The 18,436-nt window shown below is 41.9% G+C and overlaps 1 pseudogene across 1 annotated transcript; it reads left to right on the top strand.

The window, feature by feature from the left end:
- Positions 1 to 267: 267 nt before the first annotated feature.
- On the top strand, positions 268 to 15,592 carry LOC117262525 (cytochrome P450 2B5-like; annotated as a pseudogene). Its single transcript, XR_013491650.1, has 3 exons — positions 268 to 575; positions 9,219 to 9,381; positions 12,563 to 15,592. The product of XR_013491650.1 is annotated as a cytochrome P450 2B5-like (transcript).
- The last annotated feature ends 2,844 nt before the right edge of the window (positions 15,593 to 18,436 follow it).

Raw genomic sequence — 18,436 nt, forward strand, 5'->3', positions numbered from 1 at the left:
CATTTTGTTTTGTTTTTTTAAAAAAAAAAAAAATGCTTATTTATACCACAAGTAACAAATTAGGAAAGCCAGATGCAGTATAGATAATTGCCACATTCCTGCCAGTAGGAGGCACTGTGAGCCTGTGGTTTGCCTGCATCCCGCTGTCTTCCCTCATAACTGAGGAAGATTCAGCAAAGACAAGCCACGTCTTCGGTGTCATCCTTTGTTTTCTTTTGTTTCAGTTATTCATACTGGTGCTGCAACCCGGTACCTGTAACACAAGCACAAATACCAAACTTAATAAAGCAAAAAAGTAAGAAAACTGAGAAAACAAGCAGGAGCGACTCCAACAGGCTACACGCGCGGGCGCATGCGCACTGGTATGATAAAACTGGTCAATCATCTCATCTCTTCAGTCCAGTTCGGTCCACCATGTTTGCTTCAATCATCCTGCTATGGCTCTGCATTGGCTTCCTCATCCTTCAACTCAAACCCCAGAGGCCCAAAAACTTCCACCAGGACCCCCTATCCTGCCCATACTGGGGATCATTTTGCGCATGAGCTTGGAGAACCCCCTGAAGGACTTTGAGAGAGTAAGAAAAACACTGAAATGAATAGTGCTGCTCCTACAATGCCTTAAATTGTCATCATTGCTGTAATTACTGTCAATAGTACTTAAAGGATAACTTCGGTATTTTTCAACCTGGGCCCTATTTCCCCATGTGTATGTGTGCATATGATTCATGGGTACCACTCGTTCTAAAATTGGTTCAGTATTGAGGGAGGCGGATGCAGCCGGGAGCCGCGAAACGAGCTAAAACGGTAACGGGGCAAATGCGTCCTGTATAAGTTTGCGCATTAAAAGTGCTTTTTTTCGCCACTGACCGGTTCAGATCGCTAGTGCTATCTCTGTAAATAGCATACTAGCCTTTCCCTTACCTCTGGGCTGTGTGATGTCACAAGCTTTGCTCCACTGTGTCTGTAGCTCTCTCTACTCGTGGGACAGCTGTTTTCTTGAGGAAGAGGTGTTTCGGGATTGGATGTCTTCTCTTCTTCGGCTGGCAGTAGTCATCTTAGGAGAAGTAAGCACTGCAGACCCAATGGTCTGCAAGGCGTAGTGTCTGGACAGGAGTGTTAGCATCCATTTGTAGCACGACTAGCCACAACTTCAGCATCTCGCCGTCCGACAAAGGCAGCCTATGAAAGCTGTACGGGGTGTTGCGCAACATCCTGTTCTTGCGTTCGGGAAAAAGGCCCATTTATTTGAGCACTCCAAAAACTCCGGTAACACTCCAGGGGGTAGCACGTAAAAGACTCCGTCCCAAACTCTGACTCTTCTAGCGTAACGCACACACTTCATACATACACACATACTCACTTACAGTACCCAGCGGGGCAGCCCTCCCCCTCTCTGCTCCAACACTGACTGACAGCTGACTCCACTCATAGCACTCATAGCACTGGCGATCTGAACCGGTCAGTGGCGAAAAAAGCACTTTTAATGCGCAAACTTATACGGGACGCATTTGCCCCCGTTACCATTTTAGCTTGTTTCGCGGCTCCCGGCTGCATCCACCTCCCTCAATACTGAAACAATTTCAGAACGAGTTGTACCCATGAATCATACGCACGCATACACATGGGGAAATAGGGCCCAGATTGAAAAATACCAAAGTTATCCCTTAAAGTGTGCCTAGAATGGCTCAGTACTCACACTTTTTCTGATAGCTATTAGGTTTAAGAGTTGCTCCATTGCACTTTTAGACTTTGAATAAAAAATCAGCTGTAAGTGTAAACTAAAAACACACATGAAAGCCATAAAAATCTTTGCAGTATATAATATACTTCCAAGGGTCAAGGTTACTCTCAACAGACTGCTTCATGTTTAACACGATTATATTACATTATTGCTGTCTGTACAGAGTTGACTGCCTGTGCATGTGGACTATAGCCAACCAGTGGTACAGGTCATAGTATTTATATATGTATATGGGGTTAGTTTTGTGGTGCTCCATCCATGGAAAAATATCTTAAAATCAAAAGCAACCTCCCTTTTAAAGAGACAATGTCTTGGAGAATAATCTACAAAACTTACTGTTGCAAGGCATCATGACAAGGTTTCTGGAAAGAGACATTGCTGTTGATGATTAGTTTAGTTTATTTAGTTTATCAAGGGACAGTGTGCAATAGCATTAATCATTTACAAGAGATGAGATGGTTGCACCAGATTTAGCAATAACTGCTAATTTCCATCTGTAGTCCCAACATATAATTTACAATATACACAGGCCACAATCTAAAAAACAAAGAAACCTAAAATACAGATGAACAGAGGACAGCACAGAGACAGTACAGACATACAATTTCCACATTTAAAATAACCAAGTTGTTACAGTGCAGGGAGGAACAACTTACAAAACACTAAAAGGCAGTCCAAGTAGCAGACTCCTGATATAAAGTGCAAGGCAGGAATGTGCATAGATAAAGTGCTGGTGTTGTTGTTGGTAGTCAACAAAGTGCTCGTAGCAGCAAAAAAAGTTACAGAGTTGGTAATAGTTTAGAGTACAGCGATAAGAAACCTAGATACCAATGATGGTAATTCGGGATTACAGGGATGATTAAATACCAGCAATGGTAATATGACAGGAATATCTTTAACAGAGCTCAGATAAACAGCAGAAGAGAGAAACGCAAAACGAGACATAATGACAGAGAATCAGACAGGAAATCTGACAGCAACACCTAATGTTGGCAACATTGTTTACTCAGGAGCCATTTCTTTGTGGCAAGGCAGAAACTGCGATAATTCCTGTTGATTTTCAAATCACTAGGGAGTCTATTCCATTCTCCGATGGCCTTGATGGCGAAAGCAGATTGACCAAAGGATGACTTTCTTTGTGGGATTTTACAGTTTCCTCTCGTCGCAGATCTTAAAGCTCTTGTTCTCTGTTCAGAGCAGGGGACTATGAATTTTTTTAATGGTGGGGGGGCCACATTATTGATTATTTTATGTACTAAGCAAATGTTTGATAATGTACTTACATTGTTGAAGCTTAGTAAATTGTATTTGGAGAGAGTGTTGCAGTGGTGGTACTATCTTGGTTTTCTGTCCAGAACCTTCAATGCTTGCCCGTAGAGAGATCTGATTGGATTTAGAGTGGTCTGGTTAGCTTGTGTCCAACATGGCATGCAGTATCTCATGTAGGGGAGTATCATAGCATTGAAGTACATTTTTGCAGCATCAGTTGTTAAAGAGTTCCTGATATGACGAAAGTTCATGATGTTGAATTTCAAAACATGAGCCATTTTTTTGATGTGTTTTTTAAAGCTCAGATTTGAGTCAAGAGTAACCCCCAGGTATTTAAATTCCTCAACATTTTTTATCATTTGTCCTTTTACAAGTATTTCAGGATATCTACATTTCTTATTCTGTTTCTGAAAATACATAGTCACTGTTTTGTCTGTGTTCAATGTAAGGCATGACTGGTTGAGCCACTCTGATATTCTCTCCATAGCGTTTGATAATGTAGCAGCGACTTCATCATGGTTTTTCCCATGAGCAAATATAACTGTGTCGTCGGCATACATTACTGTTTCAACTTTGTCACAGATCTTTGGAAGGTCATTGATGTATATACAGAACAAAAGGGGACCGAGAATCAATCCTTGGGGGACACCCATACTACAGTTTTGAAAAGATGATATTTAATTTTTGATCTTGACACATTGAGTGCGATCATCCAAGTAGGACTTCAGCCATTTAAGTATGTTAGCTGAAAGTTTAAATTTAGTTAGTTTAGATAGGAGGACTGAGTGACTCACCGTGTCGAATGCCTTACGTAGATCCAGGAAGATGGCTCCTACTACACCCCCTTTGTCAAGCTTCTCTCTGATTACCTCAAGAAAATAACAACAGGCTGTTTCGGTGGAATGGTTTGTACGGAAACCGAATTGCATTGGGTGTAATAATTTTTCATTGTCAATGTGAAGCTTCAACTGTTCTGCAACCTCCTTTTCAAGTACTTTAGCAATGGCAGGGAGTATATTGATGGGCCTGTAGTTTGTCACCTCCTGCCGGTCACCCGATTTAAAAACTGGGGTTATAATGGCAGACTTCAGGGCAGAGGGGAACACACACCTGTCTAATGAGAGGTTGGTGATATGCACTATTGGCGAGGCTAAAGTGTCCTTGTGGTTTTTTAAAAAGGCTGGGTCGAGTCCCCAGGTGTCCTTAGCTTTGGAGTTGGAAAGGGAGGTGAGGATTTTAACAATACGTGATTCATTTACATCAGAAAATTACAGTTGAAAATCTTCAGGTGTGGGTGAGCTGAGTATCACACTTGATAGACCACCTGCATCACATGATTGGCCATCTTTACAGGATTTACCCAATTCAGACACAGAACTGATGAAATAATTATTAAAAGTATTTGCCATCTCAAGGCTATCATTCACAGTAGTATGTGCAGTCACTCGGAGCTCTAGTGGGCTGCTATGATTTTTGTTTTGTTTCCTGCCAGTTAATTTGTCGATGCAGTTCCAGATCACCTCATTGTTTCCTTTGGCTTGTTGTATAATATCTAAGAAGAAGTTTGCTTTAGCCTTTCTAAATTGTCTTGTTACTCTGTTTCTGAGACTTTTAAATATTAATCGAGACTTTTTGAGAGCTGCATCCCTATTTTTTAGCAACAGCCCTAGTTCCGCATTAAACCATGGCAGGACCTGCTTCCATTTGTGCTTAAAAAAATTTGATTTAGTGAATTTAAACAGTAGGTTTGAGAGTATTATTTGAAGCTCCTTACATGCCTGCTCACAACATACATTATCAGTCACTTTGTCCCAGTTTGTTAGTTTCAGTTCAGTTTCCAGTTGATCTAAATCATTCTTGGGTATGAATGATGTTGCTATATCCTTTTTTACTCCCTTTGGAGTTCTATATCTCTGTTTGTTTAACCGTCGTGTTACTAAAGTTAAGTTATGATCAGAAATACCTGTGATGAGGTTATAGCTTTTAGAGACATGATCAAGTTTATTAATAAAAAATTAGGTCCAATAGAGTTTTTGAGGATTTTGCTATTCTCATAGGATTTTTAATTATCTGTGTCAGATGGAATTTGTCAGTCAGGTCCTTAAATTTTTTGCGCCGGGATTTGTCTAACCAATCTAAGTTAAAATCACCCATTAGAATAACTTCCTTGTTACAGGTTTTAAGGATGTCGGCTAGATTGTTAAAAAAAAGTCACATTTTCTTTGGGTGGTCTGTACAAGACAATGACACTAAAGCACATTTCTGGAGACAATGTGATTTTGACTCCAATACACTCTACATCATTTTGAGGGAGATCAAGCTGTGTGCATTGAAAACTATTTCTGATATACAGTACAGGCCAAAAGTTTGGACACACCTTCTCATTCAATGCGTTTTCTTTATTTTCATGACTATTTACATTGTAGATTCTCACTGAAGGCATCAAAACTATGAATGAACACATGTGGAGTTATGTACTTAACAAAAAAAGGTGAAATAACTGAAAACATGTTTTATATTCTAGTTTCTTCAAAATAGCCACCCTTTGCTCTGATTACTGCTTTGCACACTCTTGGCATTCTCTCGATGAGCTTCAAAAGGTAGTCACCTGAAATGGTTTCCACTTCACAGGTGTGCCTTATCAGGGTTAATTAGTGGAATTTCTTGCTTTATCAATGGGGTTGGGACCATCAGTTGTGTTGTGCAGAAGTCAGGTTAATACACAGCCGACAGCCCTATTGGACAACTGTTAAAATTCATATTATGGCAAGAACCAATCAGCTAACTAAAGAAAAACGAGTGGCCATCATTACTTTAAGAAATGAAGGTCAGTCAGTCCGGAAAATTGCAAAAACTTTAAATGTGTCCCCAAGTGGAGTCGCAAAAACCATCAAGCGCTACAACGAAACTGGCACACATGAGGACCGACCCAGGAAAGGAAGACCAAGAGTCACCTCTGCTTCTGAGGATAAGTTCATCCGAGTCACCAGCCTCAGAAATCGCAAGTTAACAGCAGCTCAGATCAGAGACCAGATGAATGCCACACAGAGTTCTAGCAGCAGACCCATCTCTAGAACAGCTGTTAAGAGGAGACTGCGCCAATCAGGCCTTCATGGTCAAACAGCTGCTAGGAAACCACTGCTAAGGAGAGGCAACAAGCAGAAGAGATTTGTTTGGGCCAAGAAACACAAGGAATGGACATTAGACCAGTAGAAATCTGTGCTTTGGTCTGATAAGTCCAAATTTGAGATCTTTGGTTCCAACCGCCGTGTCTTTGTGAGACGCAGAAAAGGTGAACGGATGGATTCCACATGCCTGGTTCCCACTGTGAAGCATGGAGGAGGAGGTGTGATGGTGTGGGGGTGTTTTTCTGGTGACACTGTTGGGGATTTATTCAAAATTGAAGGCACACTGAACCAGCATGGCTACCACAGCATCCTGCAGCGACATGCCATCCCATCCGGTTTGCGTTTAGTTGGACGATCATTTATTTTTCAACAGGACAATGACCCCAAACACACCTCCAGGCTGTGTAAGGGCTATTTGGCCAAGAAGGAGAGTGATGGAGTGCTGCGGCAGATGACCTGGCCTCCACAGTCACCGGACCTGAACCCAATCGAGATGGTTTGGGGTGAGCTGGACCACAGAGTGAAGGCAAAGGGGCCAACAAGTGCTAAACACCTCTGGGAACTCCTTCAAGACTGTTGGAAAACCATTTCAGGTGACTACCTCTTGAAGCTCATGGAGAGAATGCCAAGAGTGTGCAAAGCAGTAATCAGAGCAAAGGGTGGCTATTTTGAAGAAACTAGAATATAAAACATGTTTTCAGTTATTTCACCTTTTTTTGTTAAGTACATAACTCCACATGTGTTCATTCATAGTTTTGATGCCTTCAGTGAGAATCTACAATGTAAATAGTCATGAAAATAAAGAAAACGCATTGAATGAGAAGGTGTGTCCAAACTTTTGGCCTGTACTGTATAACATCACTCCACCGCCTTTGCCATGAGTGTGGTCTCTTCTAAAGATGTTATAACCTGCTATATTAGTAATGCCGGGGGGGCTAGCTGGTGTTAACCAAGTCTCAGATAGACCAAGAAAGTCCAAGTTTGAGTCAGACAGGAGTTTTTCTAGTTGTTCAGTTCTTGATATTATGCTTCTAATGTTCATGTGTCCACAGAACACCCCTTTGGGTTTAGCTTTGGGGTCCCATAGGACCTTTGTGTGATTTACAGTCTGGAAGAATTTTGTATTTCTTTGTTTCACTGTTACCTTTGATGCTGGGCAGTGATCTGGAAGTGCTAGCCTCCTGTTCGATGGTGTTACCTTCCTGACTACTGTTGATGATGGGGGGCGGGTCCCCTCTGCTGCTAGGCTAATAGCCGTCGGCACGACCTCGCTGATGGCCGCTGGTGCTGTTAGCTTCCCGGTTGGAGGTGTTCGTTCCCTGGCAGGCGCTAGTGGTGGCGTGGGCATCTCAGCTGCTGGGCTAGTAGCCGGCGCCGCGGACCCGCTGAGGGCCGCTGGTGGTGTTAGCTCCCCGGCTATCAAAGGCGGTATTAGTCCCCCGGTGAGCGCTGGTGGTAGCGTGGGTCTCTCAGCTGCTAGGTTAATAGCCGTCGGCGCGGACCCGCTGAGGGCCGCTGGTGGTGTTGGCTTCTCGGTTGGTGGTGTTCGTTCCCCGGCAGGCACTGGTGATGGCAGGGGCCTCTCAGCTCTTAGGTTAATAGCCGTCGGCGCGGACCCACTGAGTGCCGCTGGCGGTGTTAGCCCTCCGGCTAGCGCTGGTGATGTTAGCCCCCCGGCTACCGATGGAGGTATTTTCCCCCCAGCGAGCGCTGGTGGTGGCGTGGGCCTCTCAGCTGCTAGGCCGTCAGCACAACCCCGCTGAGGGCCGCTGGTGGTGTTGGCTTCCCGGTTGGTGATGTTCGTTCCCGGGCAGGCGCTAGTGATGGCAGGGGCCTCTCAGTTGCTTGGCTGATGGCCGTTGGCGTGGACCCGTTGAGGGCCGCTGATGGTGTTAGCCCCCTGATGGGCGCTGTTGGTGTTGGCTCCCCGGCTATCGGTAGAGGTTTTGGTCCCCTGGCGAGCGCTGGTAGTCGGGGGTCCCTCTCGGTTGTTCTATTACCTGCCGTGGCATCAGCTTGGGCGACAGGGAGACATAGCCGCCGAAACACCAGGGGAGAGAGATGGAGCAGAGACAGCATGTTGCAGGCCAGACTGGTTGTTAGCTGCCAGGATAGTAGTTGCTGTGCGTTTGTGGTTGTTTTACCAACATGCGTGTGCGGTGAGGTAGTTGTCTTGGCGACTGGCCCTGGACATGGGTGAATGTCACCGGATAGGAGCAGGCTTAGGGAGATAATCGTAAGAAAGTCTTCCTTTCCTTTCTGTGTGAGCGGACGTATTGAGTGTTGCTTCAGTGTCCCGTGAATCACTCCACGTCCATGTCCGAGATGTTTCACTTCTGGGAGATCTGCCTGGATATAAATGTTTGGCAAATTTTCCATACTTTCTCCAACAGAAGCGTTCTGGACATAGATTGATCGCAGACGTGTCAGTGCAGTTATAACTGTTAAAATCACACAAAGTCCACAGACTGTGCCAGCCGTTGCGCTCCTAGTACTCCTCACCGCTGCCATCTTTGCTGGCAGTTCTAGACCTTTACATTCCTATATCCTTAAGCACTACAAACAAAATTCCACCCCAGAAGTCCAGAGGCAGTGGCTTAAGTCTTAACGGTTTTCTCAATGCTGGGTAATTATATCCAAAATTATCTGCATGGCTACGTACCACAAGCCATGTCTAGTTAGAGCTGCTTTCTTCAGAGCTGCACCAAGACCAGGTGCTATAGAATCGAACATCCATTTTTAGTATGTGCAGTGAAGTCACTTAATTTACACTCAAGCAACTAATTTGCATGCTTCGTAGTAACCGACATTTTCCATAAACTTTTATTGTTTTTAATTTGTTGCTTGTTTTGCCTTATGTAATGTGCTTCTTAGTGTTTTTATTATTTTGTGTCACTCTTTAGTAAGTATTTCTTTTCTCAATTGGTTTTGCTGACAGTTGAGACCATTAAGACTGGACCTAAGAGGGCAGATATGTTTTATAATTTCAGTTAATTGCCCCTGTAAAAAGTAATATTCATTTGAAGTCATATGATCTATATATATATCAAACACTGACATGTTATTTTGTTCTCTCCCAGCTCAAGAAGTCTTATGGAAATATTTACAGTCTGTACCTGGGTCCCAGACCAGCTGTAATCATCCACGGGATGAAGGCCATGAAGGAGGCTTTAGTGACCAAGAGCATTGATTTTGCTGGAAGACCCCAAGACCTGTTTGTCAATGACGCCACACAGAGGAGAGGTAAGGCCAAAACACACCGGCGCCATACGATGCACGTCAAACAGCCGCCCCCATTATTTTCTATTTACAAACCCACACCGCGGCTCGACGCGCTCCGACGTGCTGCGCCGCAGCACTTTACGCTATTGTCCTATTTTTTCAGCGTCGCCGCCCTTGAAAAAGCGCTATTTTGTACTTCCCAGCTTCCCGGACCATCTGGCTGACCATCTGAGTGTGCAATAGAAATAGAAATGCCTCAATGACGCCGCCGTCATATGACGCCGCCGGAGTGTTTTGGCCTGTAGAACAGGCATGATGTTGAATAGGGCAGGGAATGAATTATCAAACTTAGCTAATTAAAAAAAAGTAGACATAGTATGTCAATAATGTATTTCCTCTTATTCATGTAATGTATGTACAGCCTGTTCTCAGTTCCAGGTCATCAACTACCAGCGCTTTGTCCCGCCCCTGAGTGTGTGATATCAAGGCCAAAGGCTCCCTCCAGTGTCTTAATGAGGCTTTATTAACTTCAATGTAAACCCATATGAGTCCCTGACAGTAACTGACATAATATAAAGAGAGAGAAAGTCTGCATGGGGTGGAAGGAAGGAGAGGTGGATGGGTCTTCGAACAAACCCTGCCTGTCACCCAGGTGACCACAGTTCATGTCCTGTGTGAAACCAGTAGAAAATGATGTATTTACATCACTTTAAGTTTTGTAAAACATGATCTTTTTTCTAAACCTAACCCATAGTTTTGTTGCCTAAACCTAAACTCAACAGTTTCACAACATTAAAAACATGTTAGTGTTCCATGTATCACATAGAGATGTTAAGGGGTGCCCTATGTGCCACTATCAGACACAGAGGGGCACGATAAAGCACCAGTGGTGTAGTTGACAGTATGTTCAGGTATGTTCTGCTTGTTTACAGTTAACCCACCTGTCAGTAGATAAGCCATTGGAATATCTAGGAGAGTATACCAACTTCCTTCATGGTACCTACCAACCTACATAGTAGCACACCCACCTCATCAACTACCACTACACAACTGCAAAGTGTCAGTATTTGACGACCTGGGAATTAGAACTGCTTGGTATGTAGGGATGGGACTAGCTACCAGTATCACTGTATGTCTTGTTAAAAAGTATAGTCATAGTGCAGTTAAGTTTTTATTGCCATTATTATCAGAGTAAATAAAATTGGGCCCCAGGTGCATGCTGGGAAATGGTGAAAAAAGGAGAAACGAGAACCTAGCTGGGTGAGAAAAAAGGGTCACCTTTTCCCTAGAATGTTTTCATAGAATTCTATGTGTTTTGTTTTTATCACAAAACATATTGCAGACTTGTAACACCACACAACTCAAAAGGAGGGAAAACAAGCAAACGTTATGTAACATGTAGTATATGTTTGTATAGTACACTATTTGGTTTTCCAGAGAAAAGGAGGTTGGGCTGTAACTGCCTATAAGCCTCCCTTTAAAGTAGTGCTGCACGATTTGATAGAAATGTGCGATTGCGATTATGGTGGACAATATTGCGATTTGCGATTGCGATTGCGATTGTGATTACAATATAGTTACAATAAAATATAATAAATAAATAGTATCATGAGTCTTTTTGCGTGATTCAGTGTTTCCCCTACATTATATTAGGGGGGCACTGACCTGACATAGTTATTGTTATGGACAGACAGTGTGTCAATGACCATCAACAGACTGAGCACAGTCAAACACGCTGCTCACACAACAGCGCAGCACGTAACTGTACACACAGCGGAGCGAGCCTGTGTTGCGTTCAGGCGTTGTCACGTAAATGACAAATTCCAGCACGCCATAGCACGACACAACAGCATGTCAAGTGGGCTGAACCCAAGCAAAATTGCTCAATTTTTCATTTGTTATGGAGTCCGTGATTTCCCTGTGACACTTACAAATGTTTGCTCAACTGTGCTTGGATGTTGTTTTATGAGGCTCTGGTGGCTTTCAGTTGTCTCATTGTCTTTAATGTTACACAGCTCGGCTTTCTCTCGCATGCACTCTTCCTACTTTTCCCTGTGCTGTCTCAAGTGTTGATATAGATTGGTCGTGTTGCCGCGGGACATGGCGACTTTAACTTTTAAACCTTTACACAGCACGTTTTTCAGGTACGGCGACGTTGGACAGAAAGACGTGCTGTGTAAAAGTTTAAAAGTTAAAGTCGCCACGTCCCGTCTCAAGTGCTGATATATATTGGTTGTGTTGCAGCGGGACATGGCTACTTTAACTTTAACACTTGCACAGCACGACTTTCTGTTCAACGTCGACTGCTACTCTTTTAAAAGTTTGATTCCAAGACCAAGCCCTTTCTGGCATAAAATTGAAAATCTATCCGTCTGTCTGGATTGCTGCCACAACGTTCCCAAAATTCATTATTTTCTAGTGAATTTCAACAATGTGAGAGAACGTTTGATCCCATAACCAAGCATTATCACTGAAAGTCTATCAAACTGTCTGGATGCCACAGCTTGTCCAACATTCATTATTTTAATACGTTTTAACAATGTGAGAAAAGGATTGCATCTAATGGGACAGGATGAGAAAGAGATGCAGTTCTTAATTTTGAAGTCATATAAGCAACTAAAATATTGAAAGAGATTCAAAAGATGAAGGGGAAGAAGAATCAGCATTGTGTATATAAAATAGAATTTCATCTGCAAATAAGGAAATATAATGACAAGAGTTGTGTAAAGTGGTTGTCTTAAAAGTGAAGCCAGTGTGGAAGTGCAGCCCAACCAGAGCCCATGCTGTATTTAAAAGGGTTCAGAGAAAAGATAATCAGTTTGATGATAGAGGAGCATTGTAAGCTCCTTAATCCAGCTAATGAATTTAAAACTGATCACAAGGTTTTTCTGCCTCGAGTGAACCAGAATCTTATAATCACAGGAAATCATGTTTGTTTGTTAGTATAACTATGGGCAATCACTATAAATAAATCTTACTGATTTTAATCTTGTTGTCTTGAATAGGCTTCCCCGCAAGTCTCAAGTTTAAAATTAGAAAATACACTATACAGTACTTTGGAGAGAAAATAATAAAACAGGGTAGAAAGAAGATGAGCTCTGGAAGAGAAAAGCAATGATCACATTGGACAGTGAGAAAAGTTTACATTAGATGACCTGTAAGATCACACTGTATGCTCTTTGTGTCACTACACGTGTTGTAGGAGTGATTCTGGCAGATTATGGCCCAAGTTGGAGGGACCATCGCCGCTTTGCTCTCATGACCTTGAGGAACTTTGGTCTGGGGAAGAATTCCATGGAGGAAAGGATTCATGGAGAGATAAAATACATCATTGATACACTGGAGAAGAGCATTGGTATGTCAGCACTGTGCATCTACTCGTGGACGAAAGGCTCAGCTCGTGATAGTATGAGATTTAAACATTAATGGCGTCCTCGTTGGCCGAGCTGTAACGTTAGCGAGCTCAGTGTTGGAGAGCTAGCAGTAGATTCACGCTCCCTTCTGCATGATGATACAGCTGACGAGTGTAGCTCTATAGAAAGAAAATAGTTCCTACATGAAACTGCTCACAACAAGATCTGTGGATTATTTTGAGTAATCAGGTCATGATTTCTGGGGAGAGACATTGCTGTTAAGTTTTTCAAATTTTTTTTTTTTTTTTTTTCCACTATATTGGAAAGAGGGCAGGCATCTCTCCAGCACTCAGCAACTCACACGCACTATAGATAAAAGGAAAAATATGTCATTTTGATTTTGGGGTGGCTCAGTGATACAGTGGTTTGCAATGTCACCTCATAGCAAGAGGGTCCCTGATTCAAATGTCAGTGTAGGTTTTCTCCAGGTACTCTGGCTTCCTCCCACAGTCCAAAGACGTGCAGGTTAGGTTAATTAGTAGCTCTAAATTGCCCATAGGTGTGAATGTGAACATGAATGGTTGTCTTTCTCTATGCGTCAGCCCTTTGATAGCCTGGTAACCTGTCAAGGTGTGCCCCACCTCTCGCCCAATGTCAGCTGGGATAGGCTCCAGCCCCACCGTAACCCCCAACAGGATAAGCAATTATGGAAAATGAATGAATGATTACTGATTTTGGGGTGAACTTTTCCTTTAAATAGTTTCTGACAATAATAACGGCATAGTAAAGAAACTTCAATGTACTAAATCAGCACAGTTCCTTACCTTGTGGTTGCAAGGTATACTCAGTGTGGAACAGAGCTGAACTTGACTTTTCTGCAAATTCTAATTCAAACTGGAATTGGCTGGAATTGGCTATGCCCTTTTTTCTTTTACTCATTTTCTCCTCAGGATACACTGATCATCCCTAACATGATCTCTGTGCTGAGTGAGGAGGGACAATGGAAATATCCCAATGAATTCAACCCTGAAAACTTCCTCAATGACCAGGGAGAGTTTGTGAAACCAGAGGCCTTCATGCCTTTCTCTGCAGGTATGAGAGCAACAAACAGCGCTGGTCTCACTGTGCTATATTACATGTTAGATTACTTTGCGGTTTGTTTTTTTTGGTGTCTCAGGTCCTCGCATGTGTCTCTGAGAAGGTCTGGCTCGTAGGAGCTCTTCCTCGTCTTGGTGACGCTGTTGAGGAAGTTTAAGTTATCTGGCCTGAGGATGCAGGAGAGCCAGACTACACCCCAGTCTATGGGGTCACTCTGACTCCCAAACCTTATCGCATGAAGGTCCAACTCAGGGAAATGCAGTGAGCCCAGAATTTATCCAAAATGATGTTTTGACCATCATCAGGAAACAGAAAATGACCAGCCAACAACATGTTGAGCAGCAACAACAAATCTGGAACATTTTTGTATGGCCTATAGGGCACACTGTTTGGCCCAGGGGCTAACTTTGCTTGCCGAACTTCTATTTCCAGCTCTTGTGAAAAACTAATCAGTGAATCAGTCAGTTTCTTTGTAACATGAATAAGTACAGTATAAAGTATAACTTCAACAAAATGCAATCCAGTCAGTTTCCTCAATCCGTGAATTGCAATATATTCCCTTTCCATTTCCTTTACTGCACTTCTTACATTGTAGGCTGTTTCCAGACTGCAGCCCCAAGTTGTGGGACAGCCACACAGAGTGTGTCTTTATGATATTCCAGATGATTCTGGTTGTGAAATGATTTAACTGTAGTTTTGGGTTCAGTTGTGTCGTTGTTTTACAAATTAAATCCACCACAGACTCTGTAATGTTGACAGTGGTGTCCTGGAACGGGCTCCAGACTGCGTCAGTAGTGCAGACTGTAGGATGGCCACTAATTGGCCCGACCTCTTCTGTAATATGTCTGCCTATTTTGACCTCAGCAAGATGGCCACATGGACAGTAAAGTTGTTATTGCCTAAATCTAACCAAATTTTGATTGTAATATTGCAACATCATAAAACAGACTTATTTTTCAACAAAAATTTTAACACTTTTCGAAGTAACGGAAAAAATTACGTTGTCGTGCTGATAGGGACATCAGATCAGAAAACCACTGTGAGTTTCACTGGAGAACTTGTTGCTTTCATGACATGTTTTGATATGCAGTTGGTTTATATGGGGTTGATATGATGGAGGCCCTTCTGGCCAGTTTGTTGTGTTTTACTCTGTCGTTAACATTTCTTAAAATTGCATTTTTATGGTATGCATCTATGTGTTAAATAAAATAATCTGCAATATCAACAAAATCTAATCAGTCTTCCCATTGTGTTTCTGTTTTGTTGATAGACTAAAATAAATTCCAAATGGCAAAAAGTAAAATAAAATTATAGCTGCTGCGCAGCGATGGGTCGGTAGTGATGGGCAGATGAAGCTTCATGAAGCATTGAAGCTTTTCATCAAATTGGTTCACTCAAGGGCAAAGCTTCTTGATGCTTCATTTGCTCTACTAAGCCATCTACTGGACAAAAAAAGCTATTACACTTAGTGGTTTGTATATATGGATCTGAACCACTTCCCGAACCAGTCACATGGTACAGCCGGCCAGAGAGGCTTCGGACGTCACCAATGACGTCACTTGTCTGAAACGACACAAGCCTCGATACGCACATCGCGGAAACACTTCCTGGATTACTCGACACACGCTTCAAAGCCTCGGCACGGCAAGTCACATCACTAGGGTTGGGTCCGGGCATTTTTAGGCAATTCTGAGCAACAAGCAGAAGAATTGGAAGACATTTAGGAATTTAGCAACACAATCTGCCTTTTGCATCAGCTGAGGCTTGAACTCCCAACCTCTGAGACTAAGAATCTATCTCACTGAGCTAGTTAGTCAGTGACAATTCATGTGTGTGTGTTGACTAAGCCAGACGTGCAGGTTTAGCAGCCGTCCATGCATGGAAAAGCAGATTTCAAACCACTGTAAAAAATTCAGTTATCAAAACAAAAATCTGAAAGTACACATATTGCATCTAGACAGCATGGAGATGTTGGTAATTTATTTTAACAATGATTGATTTGCTCCATAAGTGAAAAACTGATGTTTAACTAGTTGAGCTATGTGCAAAGTGAGAAGCCTCAGATGGTTTCACACTGAAGTATTGACACTGGATCTTTGTGCAAAGTTTGGTTTATTTTCAAGCATGAGAAGGCAGATTTTCTAGCAGAAAAAAGACTTGAAGATGCTGCACAGTGATCAGTCACGCTCAGGCAATTTAAAGCAATAAGCTGGAGCACAAGAAGACGTTTACATTACAATGTGGATTCTGCACCAGTTGAGGCTCAAATCCACAACCTCTGGAACCTAAGACGGTCATCTACCGCTCTGAGCTAATTGGCAAGTAGCAACTCAACAGTGGCTTCACAAATTGAGTAAGCCATTCACTGTTGTGTAGGAAAGCAGCCATTCGTGCATGGAAAGGCAGATTTGAAACCACTGTAAAAAATTTCAGTTATTAAGACAAAAATCTGAAAATACACATATTGCATCTAGACAGCATGGAGATGTTGGTAATTTGTTTGTAACAATGACTGATTTGCTCCATAAGTGAAAAACTGATGTTTAAAATTGCAATTTTTACATTGACTTCAATTGTTCACATTAGAGCAAAATTCAAAATGCTGTCAAAAATTCAGTTTTTGAGATAAAATTCTGAAATTTGCCACACATCATCTACCATGACTCTAGAATTTTGTCATTTTTTTTTTTTCATGAACATTGACGATTTATTTAGCAAGAATTTGCATGTATATGTTTATAGTACCCTTTACAGTCAAACATTTTGATGCACTGTAGGCTCAAGTTTTGATAAATCAAAAATCTGAGAAACATAGTTTTTGTAGGACAGTCTGAAGATGCTCTGTAGCAAGTTTGGTGTCAATTGAGCAAAAATTGTGGGAGGAGATAGGTTTAATAAGTTTTACAGTTTGAAAAAAAACAGAGTGATGAACTTCATAATTTTTAATAGGTTTAAGTGTATAAAAGTTTCTTCAGTATTGGGGCTACAGTTTGATGAAAGTTGTGAAGTTGTAGCATGTATGGTTGATTTGTTATGAATTTTCAAAGTTTTGAACTTTAGACACTTGCTGTAGCGCCACCATCAGGACTACTGGCTTGAGTTTACAGCTGAGGATATCTGGCATGGGACTGGACCTTTGTGCAAAGTTTGGTGAGTTTTCACCCATGGGAAGTATGATTTCCTCGGAAGAAGAAGAAGCAGAAGAAGAAGAAGAGGAGGAGGAGGCGGCCTAGGATTATTGTTACATTAGCTGCTGGCTTGTTAGCTGTCCAGTTTGCTAATTCCATCATTCTGCACTAGTTACAGAAAATGAGGAAGAAAGTAATACAGGACCTTCAGTGCACATGACTGTGTCAGGGCCTATTCATTTTGAAAGAGCAATGGCCAATGAGGAAACACCAACACTGATGTCATTACATGCCCTGATCAATGTTGTGACTTCATCACTCACTCACAAACAAACAGACTTTGACATTTATAGGGTATGAGTACAATGAAGCACAGCCCTTTGTTACAGTGTCAATGAAGCCATCCATGAAGGTCAGCAGTAAGTGTACTTTTTCGTCTTTTTTTCTTTTATTTTGGCTTTCTTAACAAGTCATTAAAAAAGAAAAAAAGTCGAGCAAAATTATCTTGGTTTAAACTGTATAAAGTGAGCAGTATACATAGTAAAATAAATTGTAAGTGTTAAAGTTATTCACAAAATGTTAAAAGTTATGTAAGTGTTAATGGAAATCTGCACAAACAACTGTGTGTCAAGGTGAACAGCTTTAACCCATTAATTAATACAGTCGCATCACCCTGCATTTTACACTGACACTCTTTCCTTCAGTGTTCACTGTGTTTCTAGAATGAAGGAGGGTGAACTCTAACACCTTTGATTGTCGACAGACAGTCCTTGACGTCTTACTCCTGCCATGTGTTTATTCATCTTCATAGTATGAACATTTAGAATTGTTTGTCTTTGCATAATATAATCACATTCCTCAGAGATGGTATCAAAGTTTGGTGATTGCAGTGTCTTAAATCTGAGGGAGGAAAGAAAAGACAACAGGGTTAATGGCTCCCTCAGGTGGACAACTTTGGGTAATGGCTTTAACATTCAATGTGAATTTGAACAAGAAAAATACTTAGTGTAGCTATCTATCTAGATGTATATAAAAACAGATTAGTTGGTTTGTTTTCAGAATAAAATCAGGGAGAAGTGATCCATCTCTCTCTGGCTGAAGCTCAGGTCCTACTTGTGGCCATTCAAGAGCAATTCTTACTGTAGTAAACTGTGTTGAGCTGTTTTGTGACTTGTTGTCATTTTGTGTTTCTTTGTGGGGATTTTTTTGCCCCTTTATAGTCTTCTATGTCTCTTTGTGGTCACTCAGTTATGGAGCCAGAGACATGTTGGAAAATGTTTTAGGTAATAAGTTATGATTCTTCCACTTATAAAGACATGGCTGGTGAGAAATATTTGGCAATTCTTTAAAATTTAAGTTGCTGAATAACTACGATGACCAGCCTCTTATCTATAAGCCAAAACAGTGTCAAACACTGCAGGCCACATGACTGTGCAAAGGTTGTGTGTGCTCATGGACAGCCAATTTAATGTCAAAGTCAGAATATAAAGGAGCGTA

This window comes from Epinephelus lanceolatus, chromosome 5 (assembly GCF_041903045.1).
Source record: "Epinephelus lanceolatus isolate andai-2023 chromosome 5, ASM4190304v1, whole genome shotgun sequence".
In the NCBI taxonomy this organism is placed as follows: Eukaryota; Metazoa; Chordata; class Actinopteri; order Perciformes; family Serranidae; genus Epinephelus; species Epinephelus lanceolatus.